This window comes from Bubalus bubalis, chromosome 20, assembly GCF_019923935.1.
Source record: "Bubalus bubalis isolate 160015118507 breed Murrah chromosome 20, NDDB_SH_1, whole genome shotgun sequence".
In the NCBI taxonomy this organism is placed as follows: domain Eukaryota; kingdom Metazoa; phylum Chordata; class Mammalia; order Artiodactyla; family Bovidae; genus Bubalus; species Bubalus bubalis.
Genome location: NC_059176.1, coordinates 44,084,175 through 44,111,943, shown reverse-complemented (window position 1 = coordinate 44,111,943; position 27,769 = coordinate 44,084,175). Strand labels below are relative to the sequence as shown.

At 39.3% G+C, this 27,769-nt stretch overlaps 1 protein-coding gene across 3 annotated transcripts in view; it reads left to right on the top strand.

The window, feature by feature from the left end:
• Positions 1–5,107: 5,107 nt before the first annotated feature.
• Positions 5,108–27,769, top strand: part of ZFAND6 (zinc finger AN1-type containing 6) — a 54,255-nt gene continuing 31,593 nt past the window's right edge. Inside the window, exon 1 of one of the 3 annotated variants that reach the window (XM_025271592.3) lies at positions 5,108–5,307. The gene's annotated coding sequence lies outside the window, so the exon portion shown is untranslated. Of the gene's footprint in view, positions 5,308–15,526; positions 15,615–27,769 lie in introns of those variants that run through there. The other 2 variants (XM_025271591.3, XM_006076592.4) reach the window with 2 other exon arrangements.

Genomic DNA, 27,769 nt, shown 5'->3' with positions numbered 1-27,769 from the left:
AGGGATCGAACCCGGGTCTCCCGCATTGGAGGCAGACGCTTTAATCTCTGAGCCACCAGGGAAGCCTTGAGCATCTATTAGGTGCCTGTGCTATAAACACTGCTTTATGTACACCCTGCCAGTGAGTTTTATATAACCATGTCAATGAGAGGGGGGCCTTTAGCTCTCTTTCTTCCTGTTATATCCTGGTACTTAACAACACAGGTTGGCAGAAAGTCAGCATCCAATGTTCACTGGATGGATACAAATGCAGTAGCTTTTAATCCACATAACAACCCTTTGAGGTAGGTTTTTGCCTATTTTACATGATTTGCACAAGACCACAAAGCTAATCGGCCTCCCTGGTGGTTCAGATGGTAAAGAATCTGCCTGCAGTATGGGGGACCTATGTTCGATCCCTGGGTTGGAAGGATACCTTGGAAAAGGGAATGGCTACTCACTCCAGTATTCTTTGTTGGAGAATCCAATGCACAGAGGAGCCTGGCGGGCTACAGTCCATGGGGTTGCAAAGAGTCGGACACGAACACTTTCACTTTCATAAAGCTAATTAGGGGCGGCCATCTCTCTGAATTCCAAATCACTATGCAATGCTGTCATCTCTCAGTACAGACTTGGGACACCGGGGAGTGAATAGGCCACACAAACCAATTTCTGTAAATTCATAACAAACATACGTGAATACCCAACTGTGTTAGGTGCCAAGGTTAACACCAGATACACTGGGCAAGAAGTGTAATGAAATTTAAGACAAAATCCCTATGAACTTGCTCACGTCCTTGCTAGGTCACAAAGATCCTTCACAAATATTACTGTAAAAAAAGTGAAAAACTGCAAGTGTTAGTCACTCAGTCATGTCAGACTCTTTATGACCCCATGGACTGTAGCCTACCAGGCTTCTCTGTTCATGGGATTTCCCAGGCAAGAATACTGGAGTGGCTAGCCATTCCCTTCTCCAGGGGATCTTCCCAACCCAAGTCTCTTGCATTGCAGGCAGATTCTTTACTCTTTGAATGGCCAGAGAAGCCCCAGTCCTCTATATAAACACAAGTTTCATTCCAGGAGTGAGTTGGTTAAGTCCAATTTGTTTGAAAGTCCAACAAAGTTAGCCTAGGTACCCAACTAACGTAACTGGCTATATAATACTGTACTGTCATAGGTTTATAGTATTTTTCACACAAATAATACAACAAACAAACACAAAAAATAAAGAAAACATTTTGAATCTTACAGTACAATACCTTGGAAAGTTCAGTATAACAGCTGGCACATGGAGTTGGCATCACATTCACATCTTTGAAAGTTTTCAACTTAAAGGTTCGCATGTAGACTTACTGTGTTGCGTTAACTGCCCCCCCACCAAATCCCCAATAAGAAAATTTTATCACCACTCCCATTAGGTTTCTACCCTCCACCCAAACGATACTCTCCAAGGTGAATTCCATGTCGCTAAATGTAACAGTCAGTTCTCAGTCCTCTTCATACTTGAATGATCAGCAGTTTTTGACACTCCCTGTGTGACAATGTTTCATTTGGCTTCCAGGACACCAAACTCTGTTTTCCTTCATCCTCTGATTCCTCCTTCTTGGTCTCCCCAGTGAATTCCCACACTTCTCCGTGAACTCTGAGTTGTCAGAACCCCCAGGGCTCAGTCCTTGGTCTTCTGAGTACTCACTTCCTGATCCATCTCAAGGCTTTAAGTGCCATTTATGATGATGACTCCCTAACCTGTATCCCTCCGACACCCGTGCCACAAACTCCAGGGTTATACATCCAACTGCCTGCCTGATGTTTACACTAGGATGTGCAGATAGAATCTCCAGTGCAGTGTGTGTAAGAAGAATCTCCTGATCTCCTGTCAGTTACACAAGCCCCAAACCTGGATATTACCTTTACCTCTTCTCTCTCCCACCCTCCATCCCATCTATGAGGAAATTGTTGGTTCTACCTTCAGATTATACCAGAAACTGACCACTTCTCACTGCTTCCACTGTCACCTGGTCCAAGTAACCACTATCTCCCACATGGATGCTAATGTGCGTGCTTGGTTGCTTCATTCGTGGCTGACTCTGCGATCCCATGGACTGCAACCTGCCAGGCTCCTCTGTCCATGGGCTTCTCCAGGCAAGAATACTGGAGTGGGTTGCCATGCCCTTCTCCAGGGGATATTCCTGATCTAGGGACCGAATCTGCGTCTCCTGTGTTTCTTGCATTGCAGGCAGATTCTTTACCACTGAACCATGGGGGAAGCCGTGGATGCCAACACTCTGTACTAAAATATCCTGTTTTTACACTTTTTGCCATATTGGTCTACTCTCAACACGACAGGCAGAATGATCCTTTAAAATCTAAGTCAGATCATGTGACCTTTCTGTTCAAAACCTTGCATTGGCTGTACTTCCACCTTTCACTCATAGTCAAAGCCCATGGCCCCCAAGGTCCTACGTGAGCAAGTCCTCCCAACCTCTCTAACTTCCTTTCCTACTCTCCCCAGCTCACCTGGTTTCAGGGTCACTTTCCTTGCCATTCCTGCCTAGGGACCCATGTTCTAGCAGTTCTGTTACGGGGAAAACTGACTGAAACCACCTACCCTATCCAGGCACCACGGTAACCATGTGCATGAGTTATTTCATGACAGGAGGTCCTGGTAAGAAACACAGAACAAGCTACCAACAAACTAGAAGAATTCGGGAAAGGTCAAAAGGAGATGCCACATGTCCTGCCAACCTCCCAGAGTCCTCTGCTGGAATCCATCTTGGCTGAGTGATGCACCGGCCACCGGAAGGACCCTGAGTCACCAAATACGGGCCAAGCAAGATGACTGACCAGAGACAACTCGGACTCTAACTCCATCACCATAAAACCCGAGACTGTGAGCCACATAGCAGAGCTGGTCTCCTCAGTTCCCTTACCTTGCTGCTTTCTACCTGGGCACCCCTTCCCAATAGTCTTTTGCTTTGTCAGCCTGAGTGTCTTCTCCAACAATTCATTTCCGAGTGTTAAAGAGCCCACTCTAGGGCCCTGGAAGGGGGTCCCCATTCCTGCAACAGTTCTCTCAGTCTGGAATGTTCTTCTCCCAGGTTTTCACGACTATACTTTCATCTCTTACAATTCTGTTCAAACCTCACTTTCTCAGTGAAGCCCACCTTGACAATCCTGTTGAACATGGTGACCCACCCTCCCCCATCCACCACCCTGCTCTAATTTTTCTTCAAGCTATACTACTTATCATCTTCTTACTCACAGCAAAAAGACCTAATTGTGTTTTATATTTCCCCCATGAGAATGAAGAATCTATAAAGAGAGTGATCTTTGTTTGCTGAGGTTTCCCAAACTCATTAAAAAACTGAGACCCAAGGAGGTTATGAGTATTGATCAAGGTCACTGAGTGACCCATCTGATTAGGAACCTGAATCCTGACCAAAATCCTAAATTCTTTCCTATAGTTCTTCTACCTGGAGACAAGAGGGCAGTGAATAGCTGAAAGTACCCCAGGTGGCCCAGGCTGCAATTATTCCTAGTATGGGAAGAATCCACCAAATTGTTCTAATTCACCATTTGATGCTTTCCTATTTCCCACTAAGTCAACGACTCAATGTGGCTTTGAAGATCTGTCAAATAACTGACCCTAAAAGGGTCTTGTCTCCATTATAACCTGATCTCCAGGTCTGCAGTATCAGGGATGATGACCTTGGGCAAAATCCTCTTGTGCTGGGTGAGTCCATTGTTTGTATGTATGTTTTTACAATTAAATTTGAATGCCTTTTAAATCAACATTCCTGGGCAAGTCCCCCTTCTAATGCTCACACTAGGTTTAACTTTACAGGATGTTCCTTACCTTGCCCCTAAAGCATCTGTTTGTCACCTCACAACCTTTCACATTCTGTCCTTCCAATCCCACACTGCATTTTCCAGCCTCTTTAGGACAGCAAGAAAATGTTTCTCCAGGTTGCCAGCAGGCTGAGCCTTACACACTCTCCGTGCCAAAAACCAATGCCACCTCCTCCTTGAAAACTTTCTGGCCCCTATCTCTCCTCTATAATTAACCTCTTCTTATCCCAAAGGCCTGTTGCAAAATACTTTAGTCAGTCACATCAATCTCTCTCTCCACACAAGTGAGATCCAACTAGGGTGAGGATAGTGAGATTTTTGAAACGGAAAATTTTAAGGGGCACCAAAAAAGTTCAATAATCAAATAATATTTTTTACTCCATTTTTTTAACATGAAAATTTCTTCCAAAATATTCCTAAGCAAAACATCAAATATAAAACCAAAAAGGACCCGCAGGACCCGGTCCAACTTCTACCTGCCAGCCCCATCTGAACCCCTCTAATCACGGCAGGACTGAATGACCTCGAACTATGAGCTTATATTTCTTGTGCTGCATCGGAGACCAAGGGTGAGAAGCTGCGGGGGAGCCATTCTGCTCAGCACCCCACGCCCCAGCGCAGTAGCTGGGAAGTCCACTCAGCTGGGAAGTGGACGTGCACTTCTGCGAAGAGTTTTGCAAAGGGGTCCGGGTGCCTGTGGGGGCGTGTGCATCCATGTATGTGTGTGTGTTGGGGCGGGGAGGACACACCTGTGCATGCTCGCTTCTACTAGTTTTCTTATCTTTCCAAGCAGTGGCTCAGGACCGGGCAGAGTAGTGCCCCAGGCCTTGGATTCTGCGCTTGCAAAAATGGGGGGTGGGGGCACAATGTTGCACGTGGGGGAAAAGCTCAGAATTCCTTCTTGCACAACTGGCAGGTGAAACGCAACTCTTTCTGGCTACTCGATCCGCCACAGGAACATGCAGCCCCCTTCGAGGTTGCAGAGGGACCTGAACCTACCGCCCCAGACTCGATGACTCTCCTCTAGACCCCAGGAAACGCCCTCCTGTTGTCGACCCCCCTACCGCCGGGAGGAAGCCCCAGCGGAGGAAGGACAGTGGAGGCGGAGAGGCCGGAGGAGCGTCTCCCCTCGCTTCGCCCCGCCTCCGCGTACGCTCCAGCCAATCGCCGCTTGCTCCGAGCCCTGGCCCCGCCCCTCTTCGCCGGCTGCGGCCTGCGGCTCCGCCCCGGCCGGTAATAATTAGGCTGCGGGCGGGGGGTTGCCGCGTCAGCGCCGGGCGCCAGCCAATCGCGGAGCTCTGCCCCGTAGTCGCGTCACAGGCCGAACAACCAAACAGAAAAGTTTAATAAACAGCGGACGGAGGGGCCGGCGGCGGCGGGGCCGGAGCAACCAGGGGTTTGGCGGCCTCACCTGTCCCCATTCACCGGCGGCGACCGGCGGCGGCAGGCAGCGCGTCAGGCGGAGGGAGCCGCCGCCAGGTGAGGAGTGGGGCCCGTGGGGCCCCGGCGACCGGCGCTTCCCCTCCCCCTCCCGCTCCCTTCCCCCACTGGCTCGGGCGACGCCAGGCCCGCCCCCGGCCCCTCCCGGCCCAGGGGAGCAGGAAGCGGAGGGCAGCCGGCGGGCGCAGCAGGTGGTGGGCCGGCCGCGGGCCCGGGCCGGGCTTTTGCTGAGGGGTGAGGGGCTTCCTGGCCCCGGGAGCAGGGGCCGAGGTGCGGCGGACTCCCCCGGACGCGCGGCGGGCCCTCGCGGTCCTGGGCTTCCCGCTGGGGGCTGGGGCGGCGCGCCGAGGTGAGACCCCCGCCTCCATTGCCCCCAGGCCTCTGGGGGGTGGGGAGCCGCCGCAGTCCTCCGATTCCGAGCAGTTGACGGGCGGGGGCTAGAGGGACCCCGGGCGCCCTCTGGCGCGTCCCTGTCACCGGCCCGGGTCAAGTTCCTCGCCTCACGCCTCCCAGCCCGAGCCCTTCTTGGAAGGGTTTTTCACCTGCCGTATTTCCAGCCACCAGCCAGGGGGAAAGTCTAGCAAGTCAGACAAGGAAAGGGGGTCGGGGGGGGTCTCTCTTTCCTCTGCTTTTGTTGGGTGGACTCAGAATTTCTCGATTTTCCTCTGGAGTAGTGTTTTCACGTTGCCGTCTAACTACGTAAACAAGGACAGAAGAATAATGCGTCTGAGATGATTTTAACTTTTATGTAGAAACTTTTGCCAAATCAACCACCCGATTAAGACGCTGCGATGATTTATCTTCACACTCAGATTAGTTGTTCAGCAGTGTGAAGAAGTTACACACAGACCATGTATAAGTTATTTGGTGGTTAAAAAACTGGTTCGTTATTAATGATTTAATGCTCCGAGCAAGAGGTTTAAAGTCCTCTGTCAAATCAGATTCGGAATTTGTTTTTTTTTAATGTAAAATCCCATAGACTTTTAAGGTTAGTTACGTAATATTTATGTTACCAATTTTAGGACATTTTGCCGAATTACCCTTAGTCCAGGGCTTCAAGGGAAAATGTTTTCTTTATGCAGAATATGCACATTTATATTTCCCAAACAGATTATCTTTTAAACTTTTTTTTCTTTTACGTTTTAAAATGTATTTAAGGGAAACAGGGATTGCAGAAGTGTACAGGAGGAGAATTTCGGGGTTGTTGGCTTATTATCTCAATTGTGATAATTTAATTTCCTGTGTCAAAACAGATCACATTTTACACTTGTAAGTATATGCAGTTTATTGTATGTTAATTACAGCTTTTTAAGCAAAGTATTCAAAGTGTATTTAATATCACAAAGGTATGAACACACACAACACAGTATTAAAGTATGCTGTACACAATAAAGAGATAAAATGTAATAAAAATCCATGCTTTCCATCTCCAAACCAAAAGTTGGAATATTACCAAAACTTGCATATGTTTATGAGTTTCTTATCTGTCTTATACCTCTGCCTGTCCTTACCAAGGTAATCATTTCAGTCTAGTGTATTTTGTTTACCATCCCCTTGAGTTTCACAACATAAAGTCTGTGTGCTCAGACTGTGTGTTTAGTTTGTTTTTCTTTTGAGCTTTTTTATAAAAAGAATATGTGGCTGTAGTTCACTCGTTTTATTGCTCTGTTAATATAAAGATTAATACTGTGTTAATCTTCCACGACTCATGGGCCTTTAGCCTATGTCTTTGATTCTGTTCTGCTGTCACTAGCTGTGTCCCATGAACAGTTCTTGTTTCCTGGCTCCTGGTACACAAGTGCAAGAATTGCTTGAGAGTGAATGCAGATTTCATTGGGACATTTTAGGTACTCAGGAGTAAAATAGATTGAAATACTGGAAATAAATGAAAAACTTTAGGATTCTCTTTTATCTTTTAATGGCAAATTCATATCCATAGTAATTGGTTCATAGTTTTTGAACATCTGCGTGAGAAACCAGGATTCCTGTCAATCTGAATGAATCTTGTCCTTGGAAATCCCATGGTAAGAAGTCAGGCACTATTTACTGTCAAATTTTTCACTGCAAAAATGTAAATATAGTAGAAAAAAACACTTGATTGGGTATAAAATAAATCAATTTTCTGGGGTTCCCTTTTCCACTTTTTAATCTCTGGCAAGTTTCTTAAAACTTCTCTTGTGCCGTAGTACACATGTGTAAAAGAAACCGGTCCTGAGTTTATCCTATCAGTCACGCAGACTTTAGTTAAGTGAAGCACCTATCAAATGACAGAGCTTTTAAGGAAAATGATTAGGGCCAAGGTATTATTCTGAAATTACATTGAGTGTGTCCTTTGAAACACTTTTGAGAAAGGTGTGTGGTGGATATTGATCAGGATATGTTAGCAACACACAATTAAGTACTTTTTATGCCACCATCCACGCCCCCCTCCCCCGCCCCCCCCCTCAGATTTGGGATTTATCGTGTGAACAGCAATGCAAAGATAAATTATGAAGCAGTATTAACTTCCTGAAAATGGTGTGTGTATAAGTAATATGAGTTTATGTATATCTTTGAATAAACTTTTTTATAGACATGAGAAGTGGTGTTTTTTGTTTTTTAAGAACAGTGCACGCAACCTGCAGACAAGTGTCAGGAGGCTTTGTTTTGATAGGACTATTTTATCTTGCTTTAAAAAAACAAAAACACACCTCAGTTTTGTATTTCATTATGAGGGCAGCTTTTTTCCCCCCTAAACCATCAGAAAAGTTAACAAAGAATGAGTAATTATTAATATTTTGGCAGGTATCCCACCAGTCTCTCTTGTTTTTGCTTTTCTTATCCTAAACAATTAAACGTTGAATTCTAAGCAGTACTAGGCTGCTTCTGTGTTCAAAACTTAAACCAAATATGATCCATCTCAACACCTTTGTTGTACATGGTGTGGTGGTGGTAGCCACCTCACTGGTATCTTTGCTTCAAGGTTCTCTCCCTTTCCTGTGCAGAACAATCGTTTCAATGTGTAAATTAGATTATCTTATTCTCAGACTCAAAACAAATCCAGATTTTTTAATACTCTTGACCAACAGTGTCCAATGAAAATACAATAGGAGCTACAAATGGGAACCACATAAATAGTTAAACATTTTCTAATAGCCACATTTACAAAGAGAAACAGGTGAAATATTTTTTAACCCAAAATACTGTGATTCAGCAAGCAGTCAGTGTAAGAAATTACTAATGGGATATATTTTACTTATCTTTTTTCAGACTATCTTCACCATTGGTTGTGTGTTTTCCATTTAAGGTACCTCTTGGGCAGGCCTTGTTTGTGGCTGATCTAGACTGTTGAGCCCATCAGCCTCACAGGCTTATCTTATGCTGCTCACCCTGACTCGTGTACCCCCAGCAGTGCTGTATGCCAAGCTTAGTTTTCTTAAAATTGTTTTCTGCCTGAACACCCAGTCGTGTTTTGCTCAAATGTCACTCCTTATGAGACGCCATCTCAGACCACTTTCCCTGTCAGCTGGCTGTATTACCTTCTTTGTGTCCTTTGAGAACCTAGCATCTGAAGTGATTAATCTGGTTATTGTCTGTATCCCCTGCTTGAAGTAAACTGCTTATGGGCAAGGATTTCCTCAGCTTTACTGTTCAGTTCAGTCGCTCAGTCGTGCCTGACTCTTTGCGACCCCATGGACTGCAGCACGCCAGGCCTCCCTGTCCATCACCAACTCCCAAAGTTTACTCAAACTCATGTCCATTGAGTCGGTGATGCCATCCAACCATCTCATCCTCTGTCGTCCCCTTCTCCTCCTGCTTTTTTTTAATCTTTCCCAGCATCAGGGTCTTTTCAAATGAATCAGTTCTTCACATCAAGTGGCCAAGGTATTGGAATTTCAGCTTCAACATCAGTCCTTCCAATGAATATTCAGGACTGATTTCCTTTAGGATGGACTGGTTGGATCTCCTTGCAGTCCAAGGGACTCTCAAGAGTCTTCTTCAACACCACACAGTTCAAAAGCATCAATTCTTTGGCGCTCAGCTTTCTTTATAGTCCCAACTCTCAAATCCATATGTGACTACTGGGAAAAACAGCTTTACTGTTAGGTCCCTATATATTGAAAATAAGATTTTTAAAAGGTACATGGCATTTCATTTTATGAAAGTACTGTTAATTTAACTAGTCACTTACTGTTTATAACTTGCTTCTTTATCCTTTTGTTCACTATTACAATGTGTGGAACTACATCTTAAGAGCTACATCTTACTATGTATTTCTTATTTCTTTAGGGTTCAGCCTGTCTTAAAATTGCTTAAAGTATATGAACATTTTTTTTACTCATGAATACTGACAACTGTTATCTTAAAAGTTGGACTAACATTGCAGTATAAGTTGACCAAACCTGTATGAAGTTCGATGAAAAATATGAGAGAGTACACATTTCCTCCCTATCTTTACCAGAAATGATATTTTTTCTTTCTTTTCATAAGATTTATAATTTATTTCTTAGATTAATGAGTTATGATAATGAATAGAGGTATAGGTTCTGGACATCTTCTGGTTTGTCTTTGGCTCATTGGAGTGGTGTTTATATTTAGGATAGCCACCCTTTGACTCATCCTACTAACATTTTCCCTTGCTCTTCATTAGCCTTTTGTTTATTTACTTTTTTAATAATTAAAAGTTTTTGTCTTTTAAGAAGTTTAGGTTAATAACATTGTTTTTACAGCTTCTACTTTCATAGTTATTGAACTCTCCTACCCAGATAACTGTTTTCTTCTAGTTCTTTGTGGTTTCATTTTTCACATCTCTCTCTCCTGTTCATCCAAGATTTATTTTGACATAATATGTGAAGTGAAAAAATTGTCCTTAGTTTTCCTTAGTAGTTAATCCGTTATTTTAGGCCCATAAAAGAAAACTTTTTCTTTTGCCTTCAAATAAAGCTGCCTTTGTCATATACTAAATCCATTTATATTTGGTTCTTTTTAGCTTTTATTCAGTACCAGTCAGTGCACATTGTTTTAGTAACTGGGAGTAATAATGTGTTTTCTTTTTGTTATTGTTAAGTTTTACCATCCTCTTCCCCCCACTCCCCCTACAATTTTTAGTTGTTGCTTTGTTAGTCCTCTAGTTTTTAGTTGATTCCTTAGGGTCTTCAGGTTGTTCTTGGTCTTGAATTTTTTAATTTAGAAAATACTGTTATTTCTACTTAATGTTTTATGTTGTATAATGAAAAAAATTTAATGCCATTAAGTTTTCCTTTGAGCCTAGTTTAGGTATTTTTTCCTTTAAATTAAACCTGTAATATCTTTATTAAAATCCCTGCTGTTGCAGTTTGCATTCAGCTGTTCCTCTATGCTACTTGGGCATTGTGCTAAGTGTTGAGGAGACAGAGATGAATGATACAGGATCTTTGCTGTCGTGGAGTTTACTGTCCGTTGGAAGAGCTAGGCTGTTAACAGACCACTGCGTAGAGTTTTCAGATGACAACCGCTGGGAAGGAGAGAAGTAGGGTGTACTGATAATCGAGATTGGAAGGTGCTAGTTGGGATGTTTGTTCTGAGAATGTAACGTTTAAAGTTAGTGATGGTGTGTGTGTTTGGGAAGTTTTCTTAACTTCCCCAGTCTGTCACAACATTAAAAAAAAAAAAAGTGACACACTGAATTAGTTCTGTAAACAATGTTTTGTAAAAATTGTCTTGCAAACAGGTTCAAGTCTCTGTCCCACCCCCTCCACGCCATATCCTCCAGTTGGATTACTGCCTCAAACCCTGTCTGGAATAGAAATTTTGGAACTGTGAATCTGACTTCTAAGATCTGAAAAATACTGGGGCAGGTTTCCCGAGTAAAGGGGACAAAAAGAACCTGGCTCAACTTAGGAGGTGACCGGAGATTGGAATGGCTGGAGTTTACTGAGTGAAGAGAGTGGGGCAGACTTTATTGCAAGACTTATTTCCAAGTGCTAAGGCTGCTTCTGCTTCACCACCTTCCTATCCTATTTATAGTCTGTGATCCAAATTGGTCACTTACAAATAAGCTGGATTATTTTGCTCCTTGGTACTTTCCTTCATTATTTCTACTGTATTTTCACTTTCCTCCCACTCAGGATCTTTGCATAGGCTGTCCGCATTTGCTAAATTGTGATTTCCTTTGATAAATTAACCCTTAATGCTGGCAAAACAGGTTAAGTTCTCTGTTGGCTATATTTATTCATTTCCCATTTCCCATTGGACATTTCTTTTGTAAATACTTGTAACAACTGCAATTCATTAAATGCATGTGATTTGTTTCAGCAGTCTTTTTCTCCTAGGGCTGTACTTTTCAATCTTGTAGTTACTAGCCACTTGTGGCTATTTAAATTAAAATTAAATAGTGTAAAAAATTCATATCCTCAGTTTTACTAGTCACATTTCAGGTGCTCAGTATCCATATGCAACTAGTGGCTATTACAGTGGACAGCAGAGATAAAGAATCTTGTGCAGTAATGAAAATTTATCTTGATTTCTGAATAATCATGTGGCTAAAAGCTACAGTATTTAAGTAGCCACATCTGGCTATTGAAATATGGCAAGTCTGAATTGAGATGTGCTATAAGTATGAAATATAAGCTTGATTTCTAGCACAAAAAAGGGAAAAGAGCTCAATTTTTAAGATATTGATTACATATTGAAGTAATGCTACTTTACATATTTCCTGTTAAAGAAAATATTTAGGACAGTTAATGTAACTTTATTGTAGTGTTTTAATGTGGCTACCAGAAAGTTGAGGATTGCATGGGACTCACATTATTTTCTAGGTGGTCAGCACTGATCTGACTCTAGATCGTAAGTTTCTACAATGGAGGGACAGTTCACTATGGCGTTCACAGCAGCCGGTGGTGCCCAGCAGATATATAGTAGGTGTTCAAAATGTTTGATGAATGAATAAGCTTTTCAGTAGGTAGAAAACATTACCTATTCAACTTTTGCTTTTTAAAATTGTTGGTTTTCTTCTGGACTGTAATTTAAAATTTTTTTCCTATAACTGTTGAGAAAAGAAGCTTTTCTTTTGATAGCTAAATAAAGAACTGTCCTTATTAAATAATTGCTGTGCATCATTCATCTTTTGGTTATGTTTTTCTGGCTTTAGGCTGCTAACCAGAGAGGGAATTTAAAGTCTGCCAATCTGTTTTCTGTCATTTTTCTTTGTGTAGCAGTTTACTTAGATGATCGATTGTGTGTTGTTTGGCACATGAAAATTCATGACTATTAAATCTAAATAATTGAGGACTATGAATGCTTTTCTTTTACTTATACTTTCGTCTCCATATTATGATCCCTGTTCCTTTTTAATTTACATTTATTGGTGACCTTGTCTGTTTCTTTAGACTTAGAACAATTTACTGTCTTACAGAAAGGTATCTCTTTTTCAGCTTGGTTTATCCTTTTTTACCTGTTTACTTCCTAAGTGTTTCCTTTGTGTTTGGTATTCTGCTGAATGGACCCTCACTGCCCCCCTCCTTCTCCCCCATACTCACTTTGTATTTTTTTCTCTTAATGAGAAGATAGTCATCAGGAGTTGCAAACTCAAATACATAACCTCACTTCTGTAGACACTGTGTATTTGTCAGGGAAATATTTCTTAAATATTTTTTTCCTCCATCAGTTGATGGTTTTCAGACTTTATCCTTAGTGACCCTAGTCATGTTTTGCTATTGTCACCAACTATTTCACCAGCTGTTGCCTTAACTACCTGTAGCACTCAGGGATATTACTGCCAAGGAATAATTTCTGTTATAGGAAGAATATTTTGAGCCATTCTCAGTCCCTGAAAATTCCGTGGAAGTTTTCCCCCTGCTCTGAACGTACCAAAGGTTATTCCTAAAAGTCTAGGTATTGCCTTTTTATATAGGGTCTTTTTAATAGTAAGTGAAATGAGACCAAGTTGTTTAGTGGCTTGGTCTCTTCTAAACTGTTTTCAGTTGATAGATTTGTGAAAACCTCTGAACTCTCACAAAGAGTACACTCTTTGAATACTTGATGTTGGAAAAGTGATGTCACAAGCAATCAGGGAGCCTTGGGGAAGCCTTGACCCTTTTGCCGCCTCCCTGTTCCCAGGAAGCAGAGTTACTTTCAGATAACCTCAGTTGTGGTATCGCTCTCTTTTTAGTTATTTTTTCTGTTGTTTTCTTCTATTGCAGATTTAGAAGAGGAATAAAATACTCTTACTTTTAATCTGTAAGCCACCTAAAATGATATTTATCAACTTGCAGTTCTTTTAAATAGGTCCTGGAGGTCTTTGAACCATCTGGAATAGTTGAGTCTATATTTCAATCTATATTTTCTTTTGGTTATAAATGGAGAGGATTTTGGTGTTAGATTAGTGTATGTTCTACGTCTTTGTTGTACGCAAATAGTTAACTTTGATGTGAAAAATTGATGTTAGAACAAAGGTTTCATTTGGTTCCCATAGCTGAATACTAATTTTATGTTTGCCGAATTTTAAAAGTAAAATGTTTGCTGTCTCTTTTTCTATAAAATTTTGGCCATCTAAAACTTGTTTTATGATGTAACTCAAATTTGATGCTGTAACTCAAATTGTGTATTTTTTCTATTGTCTGCTCCTGTACCTCTTCCACTCCCAGGGTCTTTTTGCATGTGTCCACACAGTGGGAAGAAAACCTGAACTTGACTTGTGAAGTACTGGGCATTCAAAGCTGTGAATCCTTGCAAAGGATCTTGGGACTGGACCTCTGTGAATTGGCTCTTTCAATTTGTCCACTTAAAAGGCATAATAGATTATGCAGCTGTTTGGGCTTCTGTGGGGTATTACTCCATATTCATGTCTAGTTGCAATTATGTGCATTTTCAGTTTCTTACAAAGACTTCCTGTTGTATTCAAAATAAGTTTGTTGGCTTTATGTTGTTTTAATGTATGAATTTTCTTTGAGGAAAAATGCTTGCAAGATTTTTAACTCAGAAAATATTGTTTTAATGTATGAATTTTCTTTGAGGAAAAATGCTTGCAAGATTTTTAACTCAGAAAATGAAATTTAAATGAAAAATTCTTATGTAAAGTAACTGAAAGTATATTTTAAGAAGGAGCTACTCTGATTTGTTTTAATTTTGAGTTTTTAATAAGTCAGTCAATTTTGGTAGAGGTGAATACTCTTTAAATTTGTCATTCAATCAGATAATGATGAATGTCAGAGTAATAGTTAATGGATCAATCCTAAAAACATAAACGGTTCTAATTTAAGCATACAGCAAAATTTAAAATACAGCAAATTTTGTAATGTACAAAGTGACCAAAGATCTTTGTTCAAAAGTCAGAATCTCTTTAGAATCTCTGTAGTAAAAATAACATTCAATGTAACATATTTTAAGAGGAGGATACCCTTCAGCTCTCCCTTAGGGTTACTATGCCACCTTAGAGTAATATCTCAGTAGGATGCAAAATAGTGTTCACTTTTCTTTTAAAAAAAAACTAAAAAAGAAAATGACTTGAACCATCCTGAAGTTTATACTTGAACATGTTCATTAGAACAAGTTGTCTTCTCCTTGTTTTTGCAATGGATAAGCATTAACCTTGCAAAACATGACATCAGACCTGTAAGTGTGGTGACATAGAAATATTTGCCTCATTTTTATTCAGTTTTAAATAGAAATAAAAGTCTGATGTCACTGAAAATTTTACTCTATTCTTGTGATATTGTATTTGATATCTTAGAAATTTTTGCATTCAATATTTTAGTGCTGTGTATTTTCATTTAAGATGTAGTTTTATGTTTTAAGTCGTAGAGAAAATACTACTTTGTTCTCATTAGCAAAATTTTTGCAGTGGATTTCTGTTGCTGTTTTAGAATTTTCATACCAAATGTGAACTCTATTGAAAAAGGAATCTTGTCTTTATAAAGCATAACTTCACTCTCAGGCTCTGTAAAAAAAAAAAAAAAATCAAATAATTTCATTTGAAGGCATTGTATTTTAAACACTTGGTCACTGAACTGCAAATTAACACTTCTTCTGTGAGATTTTCATTGCTGTTATTTGGCTTATTTATTTTTTACCTAGACAAAAGAGTAAGCAAATAGTATATGATGGGAAAACTGAAACATTACCTACTGTTTCTTTAAGAAACCAGCTTATCCAGGGGGTTTTAGTATGTTTAACCTAACCTGCTAGCAAGGAAAAGTTCTTTAAAATAATGGATATTAGCCGTATCCAATCACAATTATCAGTTTCACTAACAGGGAGGAGATTTTACTCTTCAGCCACTAGAATTGGAGAAGGTGGAGCTTGGTATTCAGGTTTGGTTGCTTTGGAGTACAGCTTCAAGTGAAGTTAATCTGAGGTGAAGCAAACAGAAAATTGTGGAGGTTTTGTTGGTAGGATTTTTGTTCTAATCTTTTAATGATCCTTTATTTTACACTTTTGCTCCTTTGTGCTTCTGTGTATGCTAGCTTTTGTCATTGTTGGTATTTTCTGATGCAGACTGAACATTAAAATTAAGCAGGGAAGCAGAACAAAAGGGCTGTTTGGACAGGAAATAGGTGCTCAGAGAATCAAACTTGACTTTCTTTTACCATTATTTTTAGTTCAGAATTTAAGTGTCATTAAAAAATACTTGCATAAAAACCATCTCCAGTAACAGTCTTTTCTCTCGGATTGGATGTTTGAAGAGTCATTTGTCAGTTTTTATAAATGACATCTTGAGGAGGTCTGTTTATGTCATTTTCCTTAAACTTAAGATGTGAAGTTGCTAAAAGACAGATATATGTGGTAGGTTTAAATGTGTCCTTTTTAAAGAATGGAAATGCCAACCGTTAATTTTTTTTTTTTTTTTTTTTTTACCCCCCAGCATACATCCCCTCTTTTTAAACTTCAGTGTATTTTATATCTACCAATGTGTTGGCGCTTTTTAGTATGCTCATAATTTTAGTTTTGCTTTTTTAAAAGATCATAGATTCATTTTATATAGAACAAGGTAAAACTTTGTCCTCCTTTCAAACTTAATTTCTTTCAAGGTGGACATAAAGCAATCAACACCCTTTTGAAACAGCAAATGAATGAATTTATATTTTTAAGAAGTATAGATAGGCTGCCAAAACTTAAAAAGTGTCTATGAATCTATTGACATTTCTTACTTAAGAAATAATTGTACTATGTTTCAGTACCAGAAGTTTCTTTAGAGGCCCTTGTTTTTATATTGTTGCTCTTTGATCTCATAGAAATTAAGGTATAGAATAATTTGAATAATTGGCCCAAATGCCACCTAAGCATTTCAGTCAGTATACTTGTATTTACTATGCTGCTTCTTTCAGATCACGCAAAAGGTTTTAAATTAATGCTTTCTGCTCCATCTATTGCATAAGCAATACTATGTAATAAAATCAAGAAAAGTCACCCAAATATCCACAAGATCGTTGTGAGGTGGTCTTATTTCTTTCCCTGTTCTATTCTGTACCTTACCATATTCTTATATTTTTCCCATAATTGTGAATAAAGACAGTTTTCTATTTTTTATCAAACTGTATCATTTATTATTAAAATTGTTTTCGTTTTATTTGCTATAGAATTCTCTTAGGTTAATAGGACCTTAATCGACCAGTTTTTTGCCTGTTTTACATTTAGATTGTTCCTAATTTTTCACCATTTTAAATGGTATTGCTGAACAAACCTCATTGTGTAAATTTTAAGATATTTTCTTCTGTATTTCTTTTGGGAAAATCCCCTAGAGTCGGCTTACCTAGATCAAAGGCTGTAAACACTTCAGTAGCCAAATTGCTTTTCAAAAAGGTTATTCCAGTTTATATTGCCACCAGAAAAATGTGCTTCAAAATCTCTCTAATGGGTAGGCCCTAAGTGTTCTCATTAAAGTGTGCCTCTGAAGGTGTCTGACTTGTTGATTAGTTTTTGCCTAAACTAATAGGCTATTTTAAATTCCGTTTTCCAAGATGTAGATGAATCTGAATCCATTTTCTGGACATTAAAATCAGCTGAAGGAAATTGGGAGAATTTTTGCCTATTTAAGTGAGCAGTTATATCTTTGTTGGTTGTATTGTGTGTGTTGCTATCAGTTAAGTACAGGGCTTAATGTTTTACATTGGAATTGTTGCTCACACAAGTTTTCCTTAGTACATGTTTCTTCTGGTAGCACATATCAGAGGATTTTCTTCTAAGAAAAACATCAGAAACATTTTTAGAGAGGGAGCTGTAATACTTAACTTTACTCTGAACAGATATGAATAGCCTTTGTCACTTTGTGCATTTCTGGTTTTTTAAGTACAATATAGAAACATAGATCTATGTTATAGATCCAGGTTTTAAAATATTAGCACTTTTCTAGTGTTCCTTAGGTTTTCAGTTGCAGGTAAGATGACTTTATATACACAGAGTGTGTCACTAGTCCTGTGTTCTTCCCATTTGTCTTTAAGAGCATTCTTTGGCAATAACTACCGCATTGTGTATATGCTTGGCAGTTAGTCTGTTAAATAGAATAGGCTAGGATTGTCAGGATGTGACCTTGTTAACTAATGTTCCAGAATAAACTTAAAAAGTTATTTTAAAGCAAAATTCTATAAGACATTAAAAAAATCTAATTTATAAATAGTAGTCAGTGATAAGTCATGGGTTAAGTTCTGATTCACTGGTGGAGCCAGTAGTTAAGCATGTATGCATAATCTTGAATTAAATAGTTCAGCTCATTTTTCAGTTTAAATAATTTACTTTCTGTAAATTTTTGCTGATAAACTTAAATCTTTGGCTTTTTGTATATTTATGGGGGAAGTTTTTTTTCATGTCTGTTTTGTTTGTTGTGGCTTAGGAGTGATTTTTTCCCCCCAGATATTTTGGTTTTCTTAACATTTGAAATGGATGAGAAAAAAATTAAAACTGATGACTTTTAATTAATGAAGCAGTTGTTGTGAAATACATTTTCTCTGTATTTAAGTTTGCTAGGTGTGTCAGGATTTTATACAGATAATCTAAATACTTGATTCATGAGTAGAACAATTGTTTCACCTAAATATTTAAAATTTATGTTGGTGCTTAAACATTTGTATCATATTTCCTTTGTTCTGAATTTAAGAAAATGTATTTAATTTTCTTCTTAACCGATTCATCTTATTGCTGCCAGATAGAGATGAAGGTAATTGTAAATATAACAGATTTAGTGAAAGTCATTTCAAATTTGGCTATAGATTATATTTTAGTGAGTAGGCAAGATAAAGATTTACCTCCTCTCCTAGTACTCTGGTAACATTAGAACGTTGGGCTTCCCTGGTGGCTCAGACAGTGCAGAATCTGCTTGCAATGCTTTTGAGAACAGATTATCTTCCATTGTTTCTCTTCTGTACCTCTACTACTGATTTCTGGTGGACAGTTTGAACTAAGGAGTATCCTTTTAGTACATTAGTTTCATTCCGAGGGTAGAGGACAATTTTCTAGGGGGAGAAGAATCTCTAAATGACCTAATATTGAGACCAGATAACAGTAGCAATAATTCTATTTTATTCTTTTAGAGTGAAGGAAAAATGTGATCTAGAGGAAGGATATTAAATACATTCAGTGTCTGTTGTTAGTCTTCATTCAAGTAGAATGCGTTGATTTCTTTTTCTTAATGACAGGAAAAAGGTTAATGGACAGAAAGTTGGTAAAATGTGAAAGAGCCTTGAAACTGTGGCTTAGTAGTTACAATGTCTCTTTGTGTAAAAGGGGACTTTACAGTTTTGCAATGGTTTCCCTTTATGGCTTCTATATAAAAGTAGGTAAATGTTTTAGGAGTTTTTTGTTTTTGTAACTTGAAAATGCTTATTTATTAACTGATAATGTATATTAACCTCTTTGGCTGAATCTGATTTTCTGTGTTTTTGTATATCGTTAGAAAAAAAATGAACTCAAAACATTATGGTTAGTACTGTTTTTGTAGAAGCGAACAAATCTTTCTATCCTTATACCCATTTTTTTCCTCCACAAATAAGCATCTTGGTTACTTCCCCTACTCCCACGTTTTTTGTAGGTACGTGATTTCTTAGCAGAACTTAGTATATTGACTACGCTTTACTTCTTGAGACTCCTCCCCTAAGTTTAGTGATGTGCCTGGGCTTCCTTTTGTTTCTGATCTCTATCCTTGCTGTTTCCTCATTACAGCTTTTAAGTATTGGAATTTCGTAGGATTCTGACCTTAACACTCTTCTCACTCGATACTTCTGGGATAATCTCCAGTCCCATATCATCAGTTAACATCTTTATATATTAATGGTTCTGAGATTAGTGTCTTAAATACAGATTTTTTGTTTGCACCTAAGACTCCTGTTCACCGAACGCTCCATGAATGTTTCTTCCACACCTGTGTTAAACTCATCAAAGCTAAGGGGCTTATTTTGTCCTCCCCAGCAGTGTCCTTCAAGTCCTTTTCCCCTACTCTCAAAATAAATGTGCAGTGGTATAACCATGCATGTCAGAACCCAGGTGTCACTCTGAGCCTTCCTTCTTTTCTTCCCCAGTTAGCCACAACTTCCCATCGATTTAAAATCCATAGTAACTCTGGAATCAGTCCTTTTTTTCTTCACTGTTTTAGCACGCATGACAGTTTGGTTTCTTAGATTACTAAAACAGCACCCTGACCGATCTTCACTTTTAGTTTTGGCTCTCTATAATACGTTCTTCACTGTTCATTCACGTCTGTCTCTGCTTAAAGTTCTATAGTGATTTCTTATCACCTTTTGAATTTTTTTACCAGCTGATTCTGTCCTAAGGGTTCTCTGAGGTAGTTACCCAACAACCTTAAGAGGGGGATGTATTGTTACCTTCATTTAACAAGTGAGATGATTTAGAAACACTTCCTATTAATAATTTGTCTAGGGTTGCCTTAGCTTGTGAGTGGCTAGCATACTTTGAACTGAAGTTTGCCATATCAAAGTCCCTTTTTACCACCCAGCCATGTGACTTCTAGGCTAACCCCTGCTTACTAATGCATCTCCTGGGCCCCTTCCTCCTCCCGCCACACACCATTCTGAGCTATTAGCAGTCCTTCCTTCTAAGACAAACTCAAAACCTGTTGCCTGAGGGAATTCCCTGGTGGTCCAACGGTTAGGACTCTGTACTTCAAGGGCAGGGGGGCATGGGTTCCATCCCTGGTTAGAGAACTAAGAATCTGCATGCCATGAGGTTCAGGAAACAACAACAACAACAACAACGCCAGAGCTTAAAGACTAATGTTTTCAAAGATGTAGTTCTGACAGTTTTTTGGAACCTGCCTAAAAAGATAGAGAACATTTTAGCATCCCTAGAATGTAAGAAGATAAAAGATTGAAATATAGGAAAAATTAAGGTAGTTTTCCATGTGTGGTTAGTTTTGAACTTCATAGCTGTTGAATTCCTCACATATAATAAAAGCATGAGACCTGGTTGTATAAGAGGAAGATTAGGCAAAGTGTGAACGGACTTCATCTGAGAGATTTAAAATGCTAATAATCTCCTTAATGTTAGCCAGAACCTTGTGTTCATTTTTGCATCCAGGTTTATAAAGAATCTACCTGTGAACCCAAGTCATACAAACTTCTGAGTAAGTTACAGATAGGGAAATAGGCTACATGTATTTTATATCAAATATTGTATCATCAAAAAAGTTAAATACTTCAGCTAATCTTGTCTAGATTAGCTGGACATTCCAGTTTTAGAACATTTCTATCACTCCAAAAAGATTCTTTGAGTGTTTTTAAACAGGTCTCATTTCCATCCCAGTCCTGGGTAACCAACCAGTAGCCTACTCTATTCTCTGTAGATTTGTTCTTTCTCAGCGTTTGATATAAATGGAATCATTAAATACATGGTCTTTTGAGTTTGGCTTCTTTCACCTAGGTTGTTTTTGTGAGGTATATCCATGTAGCCATGTGTGTCATTAGCTTGGTCCTTCCCTTTCTTTTTTTTTTTTTTGCCTCTTCTTTTTTTCCCTTCTTCTTTTCTCTACCATCCTCCGCAGCCCCCCCCCCCCCCGCCTTTTTTAATCTAAGTGGAATCAAACAGTGTTTATCCTTTTGTGTCTGACCCATTTCACTTAGCATAATGTCTTCAAGGTTCATTCATCTAGTAGCATATATGAGAATTTCATTCCTTTTCAAGGCAATAGTATTGCATTGTATGTATGTTTATCACATTTTTGTTTTTTTATCCATCCACGGCCATTGGGTTGTTTCTGCTGCTGCTGCTAAGTGGAGGCAGTCGTGTCTGACTCTGTGCGACCCCATAGACGGCAGCCCACCAGGCTCCCCCGTCCCCGGGATTCTCCAGGCAAGAACACTGGAGTGTTTCTACCTTTTGGCTATTGTGTAATGCTGGTATAAACATTGTAAATATCTGTTCTAGTTCTTGCTTTCAAATATTTTGTGTTATATACCCAGAAGTGGAATTGCTGGATCATAAGTAATCCTATATTTAACTTTTTGAGAAGCTGCCAAACTTTTCCACAGAGGCTGCACCATTTTACATTCCTACCACCAATGCAGAAGAGTTCCAGTTACTCCACATCCTCAGCAAAATGTACTGATTTTTTGAGAATAGCCATCTTAATGGTATGAAGTGGTATCTCATTCTGGTTTTGATTTGCATGTCTTAATGATTAGTGATGTTGAGCATCTTTTCATGTGCTTGTTGGCCATGCTTGGGTATACCTTCTTTGGAAATAACGTCTATTCAAGTCCTTTGCCTATTTTTGGATTAAATTGTTTGTTGAGTTGTAGGAGTTCTTTATATATTCTAGATATTAAGTATTTATATCTTTTACCATGTGTTTCCTCCTAGAAGTTTTGTAGTTTTAGCTCTTTTGTTTAGGTCTTTGATCCATTTTCAGTTAATTTTTGCACGTGGTATAAGGTAAAGGGTTCAGCTTCATTATTTTGCATGGATATTCTATTTTCCTGGCACCATTTGTTGAAAAGACTGTTTTGGGTTAGTCCTTCTTTATTGCCAGATAGTAGTTATTTTCTTTATCCATTTACCAGTTAATGGACATTTGCTGCTGCTGCTAAGTCACTTCAGTCGTGTCCGACTCTGTGTGACCCCATAGACGGCAGCCCACCAGGCTCCCCCCGTCCCTGGGATTCTCCAGGCAAGAACACTGGAGTGGGTTGCCATGTCCTTCTCCAATGCATGTAAGTGAAAAGTGAAAGTGAAGATGTTTAGTTGTGTCCCACCCTTAGCGGTCCCATGGACTGCAGCCTACCAGGCTCTTCCATCCATGGGATTTTCCAGGCAAGAGTACTGGAGTGGGGTGCCATCGCCTTCTCCGAATGGACATTTGGATTGTTTCCAATTTTCAGCTAATCTGAATAATGCTGCTATGAACATTTATGTGTAAGTTTTTGTGTGGCATACATTTTTGTTTCTCTTAAGTAGAAACCTAGAACTGGAATTACTGAGTCATGTGATAACTCCATGTTTAACTTTGTAAGAAATGGTTTAACTGTACTCCTAAGTTTCTTTTGTGTTCTATGTTCCCATCAGGAATGTGTGAGTTTTTCTCTTTAACCTTGCCAACACTTGATACAGTAGTTAAGTCTTTTTAAATTTAACTGTTCTAGTAGACATGATGGAGAAGGCAATGGCACCCCACTCCAGTACTCTTGCCTGGAAAATCCCATGGACGGAGGAGCCTGGTAGGCTGCAGTCCATGGGGTCACGACAAGTCGGACACGACTGAGCGACTTCACTTTGACTTTTCACTTTCATGCGTTGGAGAAGGACATGGCAACCCACTCCAGTATTCTTGCCTAGAGAATCCCAGGGATGGGGGAGCCTGGTAGGCTGCCGTCTATGGGGTCGCACAGAGTCAGACACGACTGAAGCGACTTAGCAGTAGACGTGAAGTGGCATCTCTTTGTGGGGTTAATTTATGTTTCCTAAATGACAAATGTTGAATGCTACCTACTGTTCCTCTGGCTTTAGCCTCCTGTCATTCCAATTCTCACTCCCCTTTTCCCCACCACACTTAGTCTTAAGCTCTATCAAGACCTTACTTCCTCTTTCTTTTCCTTCGCTTCAGTTCCCTCTTCAATCATTTTTCTTCCTAGTATTCTTAGCTTCTAGTCTTGGAGCAGTTCTACCGTTTATATACTCTGCTTTTAAACCTAAGCCACTGAATGCAACCAGAGAAAGTCACAAAATTTTTTGTTTTGATACCACTGTGAGCTTTTCTGTAGCTTTTTACTTGGTTTTACTTGGATTTAGTTTCAAACTTACATAGAAGCTGCATGAACAGTACAAAAAGGTCCCATTCCCTCTTCATAGATTCTCAGTTAATTGTTATGCTTTTTCCCATCAGCTTTATATTGTCTCTCTCTCTTTCTCTGTGTAAAAATATAGGCATATATATATTTTATTTTCTGAGTCATTTGAGAGTAAAGCTGGAGGCTTACCCTGGTTACATAGCTATTAAGTGGTAAAGTGGAGAATTAAATTCAGATCTCTTTTTTTGGTCTCCTTTGTATCTGGCACATATTTGGTGCTCTGAGAATGCTTCTTGACTTGACCAATGACTACACCTTACATGTTAGAATCTGTATATATCTTGTCTCCTTTTGTAGTTTTAAAAGTATAGGTGCTTGGGCTTTAAAGTTAGACTCGCTGGATTTAGATCCTTGTTTTACCAGTTACTTACTAGCCGTTTGACCTGAGCAAGTTCCATAATCTCACTAAGCCTCAGTTCCCTCATTTCTGAAGTGGAGATGATAATAGTCCTAATTGTAAGGGATATTATTGTGAAGATTGGAGGAGACATTGCAGGTAAAGAATTTATCATGGACCCTCTCATTTCTGTTCTTCTCTTGTCCTACTACTTTGATTTAGCTACAAGCTTCTGGTTTGTCCTGGGCCATGATCTTTTACTGGCAGAGTTGATGAGACATCTAAGTGAATTTCTAGGCAGTTAGCAAAGAGAGACTAACTGCCTAGAAATTAGGCAGTTTCTAATTTTAGGAGAAAGGTCTGGGCTAGAGTCATGTTTTGAAGACATTTGTGCAGAGCTGCTACTTAGAGCTTTGAAACTTGAACTTTGTACATAAGAAGACAGATTGCTGGTGATGAGATACTGAGATACAGGTCCAGGACCCACACACCTTTGGACATTTCAGTTTTCAAGTATTTTTTTATTGGCTTCTCAACTTTTGAAATATTTCAGAAATACCAACTTTTTAGCATCCATAAAATGCAGGGTCACATACCTGGAAGTAGTATAGAAATTTCAGGTATTCTGATATTTCTGCCCATTCCCTGCACCCTTTCCGAAGGTACTTTTTTTTTCAATAAAATATTCTATCTTGTTAGATCACATATCCTAGGTTTTGATTCAGAAGGTAACGGTCATCATAAGTGTGACCCCATTTAACATGGAGGGGGGAAGAGAAATCATCAAAGGAATTAATTCCAAAGTAAGATTTCATTAATGTTGTATTGTCTTTTTAGTCAGTAGGATGTCAGACACTATTCATTAGGTGATTGATTTATCAGAGAAGATGAGTAAAGGGAGATGCACCTGAAATCAGATGAAGTGTAAATGATGAGAGAAAATGTAAAAAAATCACAAGAATCTGTGATGAATCTAGATGTTTAATTGCTGATTTGTATATGATTAAACTCCAAGCCATATTTTATCCTTTTAATGATTTGATAATTTTCTCAGAATGATTATCCCTTTGAAGGAAATGGGTTGCCAGGGCAGGACCTCTTGTCTGATTCCTTTTACAGAATGAGTTCCATGTAGATAAAAATTTTAATATTATTCTTTATGGTGCTGTCTTCCTATGAAAATCAGGGGTAAAATATTCTACAAAAATAGCACAGAACCTTGCTGATTTGTCACCAATATCCTTGGTTTGGTTGTCTCTAATAAGGAACAGATTCTGGGACTTTTCCTGGTGGTTCAGTGGTTAGGACACCCACACTTGCACTGCAAGGGGCTGGGGTTCAGTCCCTGCCTGGTTAGGGAACTGAGATCGTGCATGCCTTGTGGTACAGCTAACAACAAAGAAACAGTCCCAATTACAGGTATCTCTTAATACCTCACTCTGACTGTGAGCGTTAGAATTTTACATTCTAGAATTTAAAATTTTACTGTCTGATAACAGTGAGGAAGCTTACTTCTCAAGACCAAATCAATTGCAGTGATTATTCAGTTGACATTTTGGGATGGAAGCTGTCTTATATTTTCAGTACCATAATTCTTAAAATGAGACTGCCGCATAAATTGAGGGTGTGTGTTAATAAAGAGAGAACAATATCCTGTTTTGCTGCTTGTGTTTTCTTGATTTCACATTTGTGGTCCATCTTAAGAGAAAACAGGGGCTTCCCAGGTGGTGCTGGTGGTAAAGAACCTGCCTGTCAATGCCAGAGACATAAGTGACTCTGGTTTGATCCTTGGAGCGGAAGATTCCCTGGAGGAGGAAATGGCAAACCACTCCAGTAGTCCTGCTTGGAGAATCCCATGGACGGGGAGCCTGGCAGGATACGGTCCATGGAGTCGCAAAGAGTCGGATACGACTGAAGTGACTTAGCACAAAGACAAAACAAAAAAATATATATATGAATAACACAGAAACAAATATATTTCATACTAACCAGAAATCTTGCATGTAAAATGAGTCTAAAGTGGGTGTCAGGTTTTTTTTTTTTAAGCCGAGGGGAAGGAAACTTGAGTGTTTATTAACAGGAAAAAGAATTATTTTGTATTGCAGGTAAAATATTTTTTTCATTACCTGTCATTTGTTAGACCTAGCTCCTTAAATAGTTAGAAGAGATAAAAAGGTATTAAGTAATGTTCAAAGTACATAGGTAGCAAGATAATTGTACCCCAGAGCTTCTGTAAGGTGTTAGCCACAGCTGAGCATTTTTAAATGATCGTAATCCCAGGAGGTCTAATTATTTCATAATTCACATTTGCTTAATTGGAATGTGTGTATTGAATGGACATTCCATCTTTTCAAGGGAAACCTTTATTGCATAGTTAGTTGGTTTTAGAAGTTCAGAAAAAGCAGGGAAAGAAACCACATTAACCACAGAAGTTATTCTCTGCAAAATACACCCACCTTGGAATAATACTGGCATAATGGCATAATTTATTCTATGAAATCAGACATTTGTATACCTGTCGCGTGTGTATGCTAAGTCGCTTCAGCCATGTCCGACTCCTTGAGACTGTATGGACTGTAGCCCACCAAGGCTTCTCTGTCCATGGGATTCTCCAAGCAAGAATGTTGGAATGGGTTGCCATTCCTTGTCCAGGGGGGATTGAACTCACGTCTCCTGTGTCTCCTGTATTGCAGGTGGATCCTTTACCACTGAGCCACTCACTGGGGAAGCCCCACGTCGCATATGTTACCTTTTTTATTTAAAAAACAAAACAGAGAAAAGTTCATAAAATCCTTAGTTGTTCATGAGAAATAGACATGTTGAAGGACTTGTTTTGTCTCTTCCATTAGTACAGGAGGGTAACACTGACAGTATTCTCATGTGGTTTGGTTCTCACCCTCTGGAAAGGATTGAGGCAGAGTGTGTGATACCAGGGTGCTTTTTTCTCTCTTAAATATTTGTTTTCTCATTGGGGTGCCTGTATCTTTTCGAATTAGTGTTTATATGTGTATGTATCCTATATAGAGTGGAGTTGCTGGGTCATAGGATAGTTCTATCTTTAGTTGTTTGAGAAACCACATATCTTCCACAGTGGCTGCATCAATTTACATTCCCACCAACAGTGTATGTATGAGGGTTCCCTTTTCTTCACATCCTCTCCAGCATTTGTTATTTGTGTCCTTTTTGTTTGATGACGGCCATTCCTGTTGACAGGTGTAAGTTGATAATCTCATTGTGCTTTTGATTTGTGTTTCCCTGGTGATTAGTTGCATTGAGCATTTTTTTCGTGTGCCTGTTGGCCATCTGCATTTCCTCTTTGAAAAAATATGTGTTCAAATCCTCTGCCCATTTTTTAATCTGGTTGTTTGTTTTTTTAATGTTGAGTCGTATGAACTGTTTATATCATTTGCAAATATTTTCTCCCATTCAGTACTCTGTCTTTTCATTTGGTCGATGGTTATTTTTCCTTTGCTATCCGTAAAAGCTTTTAAGTTGAATTAGGTCCCGTTTGTTTATTTTTGCTTTTATTTCCTTTGTCTTAGGGGATGGATTAAAAAAGAATTGCTAAAATTTAGGTCAGAGAGTGTTCGGACTATGAGGAAAACTCGACTTTTTAAACTTGCTTATCTCTTGAAATTTTGAATCATACTTTCCTTGGTCTTGGGTTTTCCTGGTAACTCAGAGGTAGAGAATCCACCTGTCAATGCAGGAGATGCCGGTTCAATCCCTGAGTCAGGAAGATCCTCTGGAGAAGAAAATGGTAACCCACTTCAGTATTCCTTCCTGGAAAGTACCATGGACAGAGGGGCCTGGTGGGCTACAGTCCATGGAGTTGCAAAGAGTTGGACACAGCTTAGCGACTAAACAACAAAAACAACAAATCCTTGGTCTTTGATTCTATATGACTTAAAGCCAGGTT